Below are 6,000 nucleotides of genomic sequence, written 5' to 3'. Positions count from 1 at the left end.
AAAGCACTTAATCTACCACAATATAGTTAAAATCTACCCTAACTATTAGCTACTATTGCCTTACAACTTTTGTGCTGGGTCAAAAAATCTGAAGCTGTTTTGATTCTTGATGTTTTCAGGGTCACTCATTTCTTTTTCTTTAGAAGTGGCTAAAAATCTATTTGTACCAATATTCTGAAATTGTATAATGATGTTCCGTCATGGTTTATTTTCACCCATTCTGGACACTCAAGAGGACCTTTCAATCAAGAAACTGATGTCCTTCAATTTGAGAAAAGCCAGTTGATTTAATCAATTAATTATTTTAAAAAACATTTTATTTATTAATTTATTGTTTGTTTTTGTTTGGGGGGAGGTTAATCAGGTTTATTTATTTACTTATTCATTTTAATAGAGGTACTGGGGATTAAACCCAGGACCTTGTGCATGTTAAGCACACACTCTACCACTGAGCTATACCCTCCCCTCAATTTATTTATTTAATGATAGCCTCCCCTCTGTTTTTTCCTGTCTTCTCTTTCTCTCTTTTTTGAACTCCATCCATTTAGCTGATCTAGTCTGTACTTTATTTTCACATACCTCATCTGTATCTTTTATCCCTTAGTCATTTTTTTTCATATAGTTAAATGTCCAAGAGCTCTGCCTTGTTCCCATTTCCTTTTTTTTTTTAAACAGCTTGTTCTTGTTTCTTAGATGCATATATTCTTTCCTCTCTCTGAGAATTTTAATTAAAAAAAACCCCTGTTTTTCTTCTTGCTTGATAATCTTGGTTTCTTTTTTCTATTTGCTCTTACCATCTCTTTAACATTAGAATATTTCTTCTAGCAGCTGGTGACTCTTGGTATCTGCCAGGTGGAGGGGAACAAAAGCTAACTGGAAGCTGTGTGTGTGTGGATGGGGTTTGCTGACTATGGGCTTCACCACAGGGTGATCTTACTGGATCTGATCAGGAACGTGTCACTGTGCTTTATGTTTTCTCTTCGGCTGGCCAGATTTAGCAGAGAAGAATCTTGCAACCTCCTCTCTGGAGGATGTATGTCAGGCTTCCAGCCCGCTGGAGAAGAGGGCTTGGGCAGTATTTACATTTTCATTTAATCCTCCTGTTTTTAATGCACTTAGCCTCTTTGGGGAATAAACTTTCAGTGCTTTGCTGGGGTGGGGCACAGTCACCCAGCTGTAATGACTTGGAGAGGATCTTGAATTGCTTCTTCAATAGACTTCCAGCTCCAGCTCTGTGTTTTGCTGTTTCCCAGTTCTGCAGTGCAAATTAGGATTCTTTTCTGTGTTCACCATCATCAGTTTAGGAGTCTGTTTCTTGGGTCTTCTGTCAGTTACCACTAGACTTTTTTTTTTTTTAAACAAGAAGGGAGCAGTTGTTCATGTTGCACTCTTTATTGATCAAGAACATCTCTCCAGGTCAATAAATATTCTCTGAACTATGTTAACAGTTGTCTTGTATTCCTTCAAAAAAAGGTACCATAATTTACTTAACCAACTTTCTACTGCCTGATAAATTTGGATTATTTCCAAATTCTTTGTATTATAAGCAACTGTGTCGAACATTTTTGTTGTAAATGCTGTTTATACCCTTAATTATTTCCTCAGATTCAAATCAGAGCTACTTCTGACAGTACTGCTTTTGATAGCTTATTAATCCCATAAGACGCTTTGTGAAATAGGTTCTGCAAACAAATACGCTTGGGACTGCTGAGATTCTGTGTGGGTCAGTAGTTTAAAAAGCTCCAAAGATGCTTTGGTTGCGCAGTTCAGTTTGCAAATCATCTTAATCACAGACTCTGCTTCCATTTTATCCAAGAAAAGCTGTGCTGTGGGGGCCTGAATGAAGCAGTAGAAGAAAAATTGGCAGGTGTCTTAGTCCCTTTGGGCTGCTGTCACAGAATACCAGAAACTGAGTGGCTTGCCAACAACAGAAACTTATTTGTCACAGTTCTGGAGGCTGGAAGTCCAAGACCAAGGCACAGGCAGACTCGGTATCTGGTGAGAACCACTTTCTGGTTCACAGACAGCCATCTACTAGCTGTGTCCTCATGCAGGGTGATGGGTGAAGAAGCTCTTGGGGGCCACTTTCACAAAGGCAGCAATCCTACTAGGCTGTGCTTTCCTGACTAGTCATGTTCTAAAGGCTCCACCTCTAGATGCCACCGTACTGGGGATAAGGTCTCAACAGACGAATTCTGGGGGACACAAAACATTCAGTGTCCAGAAGAAGGACGGGACTGTGTGTGGCTCAGAATGAGAAAAAGCCCAGCACTAGTAGAAGGCACACAGCATAGCCCACTTACCTACCATCAGGATGTGCTAGAGCTCTACAGAGTGGGAAATAATGCTTTCAACATAATTTCATTTTAAAAAATTCATGAAATAAGGCACAGTTTGTTTGGAAGCCAAACTTCATAGCTACAGTTAGAAAAAAAAAAAAAGAATGTTTAGGACTGTTGACAGTTTTGAGCAAGAGGGTTCTGATGGAAAAACAAGCACCATTTCAGCAATGCCAAATGAAGGGCCAAATCTAGTAATTCTCAAATTATAGTGAGCTGACGTTTCACAAGGCAAGCCTGTTAAAAATACAGATTCTGGGCCTCATCACTCTTAATCTAACTCATCAGCTACAGTGCAGGCCCTAAATCCTGAATCTGTAACAAGGATGCCCTGGGAATCTGATGTAGGTGGTCTGTGGACCAAAATTTGAGAAACTGGCTTAGACAGTATTTTGCCAGAAATTACTAGGGTTGCTCGAATCTGTAAACTTCTCTGGAGTTTCTTTGTTACTTGTCACAGGATTTTAGGGTTGAGACTTGAGAAAACTTTTTCCCATCAAATAGGGCTCCAAGCCCAGAAAATGTGCTGGGGTGACCCACTTTGGAGAGGTTTTTATGGAGCCTGGTGTGTTAGGGCAAACGTTTGGGATGGCAGGGCTTTCTAACCTTGTCTGGTTATTTCCCGGGCTCACTTAAAATTCATGCAACCCCTTCAGAAAGCAAGGCTGTCAGGCTGTATGGCTGTACAGACCCTGGTAATGGGCTTAAAAAACCAGCAATTGGGGGGGGGGGAGAAAGAAAAAGGACATCTTGTTATTTGGTCCAAGGAAAAAGAAACGGCCACTCAAAATTTGGAAGCACTTTTTGTGGTCTCTTTTCCTCTGCACCTTAACTTTTTGTGAGCTAATGCAACTCTTTCTTCTGAGGCCTGTCTCCTACTTTGAATACTTCAGCCTTTAATCAAAGCGCCAATACTCCAATCTTTGACCCATACAAGTAGCCAGCGCTCTCACAGAAGCTGGGCCGGAGTCGCGGTGCAGGCTTCGGGGTGAGGCTGTCATAGCCCTCGCAGGAATTTTATTGCGACCTCGAAGGCCCAACTGCCCCCACCCCTCCCGGCCACGGGCTGCAGCCTTGCCTGGTGCCTAGTCTCTCGGGTCAAAGGTCGCGGGCAGAGACGCCCACGGGGGCCCCCGCGTCCCCGGAAGCTCAGGCTCTCCGGCTCTGGGTTCTTGGAGGGCGCGCCGAGCGCTCCGAGGCCCGGGCCACCGGGCCTGCCCCCACCGGACTGCCCGGGTCCCCAGAGACGCGAGCGACACCGGCCGCCGAGGGTAAGCGCTGCGTGACCCGCGGGCGAGCCCAGGGAGGAAGTCGGGGTCGCCGGCGGCTCCTCCGCGCGCACGGGGCGCAGGCCGCCGTCTGGCCGGAGCCCGCCGCCTGCCAGGGCTGCAGATTCAGATACGCGCGCCGGCCGTGCGGCTTCCTTTCGGCCCCGCGGAGCGCGGAGGGGCCGGGGGCCTTTCAGTGCGCGCGAAAGACGCTCCTGCGTGGCACGGAGCGGGAAATGTCCCCGGTCACCAGCTGCTTACCCCTCTAGTCTCGCTTCCCGCCCTTGTTCACCTGTCCCGGCCCAGCCAGGCCGCGTGCCCGTCTGGACTTCTCCACCCTCACTAGCCCGGCAAGGACCTGCCGCCTGCCTTCTCTTCGCTCGGCTCACGAATCCCCTCTAGAAAACACACCGGAAGGGGGAGCTTTGGGCCCAGAGAAGGCTTTTCTGTTCAAAAAGGCCCGCCTCCTGCGCACCTGGTTTTAATAAAAGCCTAGGGAGAAATATGGCCGGGGGCCTGAAGGATCCCCAAGAAATTCTGTCCAGAGAGAGAAAGAAGGGGGCACATGGATTGTACGTGAGCAGACGCACTCACTCTAAAAGGGTTTGCAAAGACCTGGTGCACTTTTCAACTTTTAACTGTGGCTTGGAGAGGATATAGGTGGTAGTGATGTTAGAAATGGAGTATCAACAGCCGTTAAAAACACATCTGTTAACACTGAGGACCGGGAGATTGCATAGTTGTGCACAATGTATTCTTTTCTTCCCAGTTTTAATAACAACAACAAAAAAGAATATTGAAAACAACCGCGCCCCTGTCCTGCTCCCCACGGCCTAGTCCACATACACACGTATTTTTTACATAGTTGCATTTAGAGGTACACGGCATGCTCACTTCAAATTCTGGAGCAAGAGAGGTGAATTACATCCCAGCAGAACGGAAGTCTTCATCAGTTCTGAGAAAAAGATCTCCCAATATATGAGCTGGAAGTTAAAGATTGTATCACGCTTCAACCTATGTTATAAAAGTTTAAAGAATAAAGGACATGAAAGGCTTTTTTAAAAAGACCCTTGTGAGGCATATAAATATATATTCACACAACATTCTTTTTGCATCTTCGGTTAAAGCCAAGAACAAATTTTCCAATATAGCACTTTGATCTTTGCACTCTTAAGAACTCAACTGTACCTTGTACTAGAATTTTGAGAACACTAATTTTTCATCAAACATTTCTTAAACCCCTAATCAGCATTAAATCAGAGACCTCAGGATTGTACTGTTGTTTCCTCTCCTTGGAATGATTTTCTCTTGCTTTTGCTGTGCTAGCTTTTCCCTACTCAGATCTCTGCTCCATTTCCCTGCCTACCCCCATGCAACAGATATTTTATTTTCTTCGAAGCACTTACCATGATCTGAAATTATTAATGTGATTATTGCCTGCCCCCACCTCAGTAATATAAGGGACCTTGCTGTTTTACTTCCTGTTACAGCCTAGAACCATACTGGCCCACTCCCAGGTTCTACCAGGACTCCTATTTAGTAAATACAAAGAAAAGAAGAAAAGGAAAGGAGAGGAGAGGGGAGGGGAGGGAAAAGAAAAGCGTGCAGTATAGAAAGTAACCTTGGGAGCATTTGCTAAGTGAATGTGACCCCCAAGGAAACGTCTCCTGTCCCCCACCCCTTGTCTTTCCCCCTGGCTAGCTTGGGTGCAGCTGCTGTGTGACCTGCTGGCCCTTCTAAGGTCCCACCCACAGTGACCCACCAGCCCTAGGAAGTAGGCCCTGGAGGCAGCTGGGGCCTCCGGCAGTATTTTTATTTTTCTTTGGGTCCAGTTCTTGGACTAGAGAGCGAGTGGGATTCTCCCCCAGAGGCCTGGGACTGCTGGCCGCACAAACTCCCTGACCCTTTAGCACGTCCTAGTGCTTGGCTGCATGCATGAGGTTCCAAGGTTCGTGGTGGGAGCTGCTTGTGAAAGTTGCGCTGTTATTCTTGGACTCCAGGCACAGGGAATAATTAGGGGAGTGACATGCGCTCAAGTCGAGGTCTTTCCTTGTGGGCTGGGTCACTCACGAGGCTGTGACTGGCCTCTTGCTGGCAGAGGCCGTGGATTCCAGTGGATTGCTACGTGGTTCACTTCTCGGAGGAAGCCTTAATGAGGAAGAGGCTGGGAGTCGGGGCAGAAAGGTTTGGGATTTCCCGTGATTCTTTGGGGATTGATTGTTGTTGAGAACCATCCTGGGCAACACCCAGGTGGGGTCTGGGTCTGTTTGCCTTTACTCAAGGCCACACTGTCCTCCCAGGGTCTTCCGGCTGCCCTGGAGGTCGGGTGGGCGGGGCCAGAGACCACAGCAGTGCGAGCCCCCTGAGGTTCTGGGAGCTGCCGGTTGCCAGCA

At 46.6% G+C, this 6,000-nt stretch overlaps 1 long non-coding RNA gene and 1 other non-coding gene across 2 annotated transcripts in view; one reads left to right on the top strand and one right to left on the bottom strand.

Moving 5' to 3' along the window:
- Positions 1 to 391: 391 nt before the first annotated feature.
- On the bottom strand, positions 392 to 464 carry TRNAV-AAC (transfer RNA valine (anticodon AAC)). Its single transcript has one exon. It is a non-coding gene; the product is annotated as a tRNA-Val (tRNA).
- Positions 465 to 3,503: 3,039 nt separating this feature from the next.
- LOC116282009 (uncharacterized) overlaps positions 3,504 to 6,000 on the top strand; it is a 100,565-nt gene continuing 98,068 nt past the window's right edge. The window contains exon 1 of the long non-coding RNA XR_004191466.2: positions 3,504 to 3,610. This is a non-coding gene — a long non-coding RNA (uncharacterized lncRNA). The remainder of the gene's footprint in view (positions 3,611 to 6,000) is intronic.

This window comes from Vicugna pacos, chromosome 10, assembly GCF_048564905.1.
Source record: "Vicugna pacos chromosome 10, VicPac4, whole genome shotgun sequence".
NCBI classification, from domain to species: Eukaryota; Metazoa; Chordata; class Mammalia; order Artiodactyla; family Camelidae; genus Vicugna; species Vicugna pacos.
The sequence above is the reverse complement of the archived record's forward strand: the minus strand, read 5'-3'. Positions and strand labels throughout refer to the sequence as shown.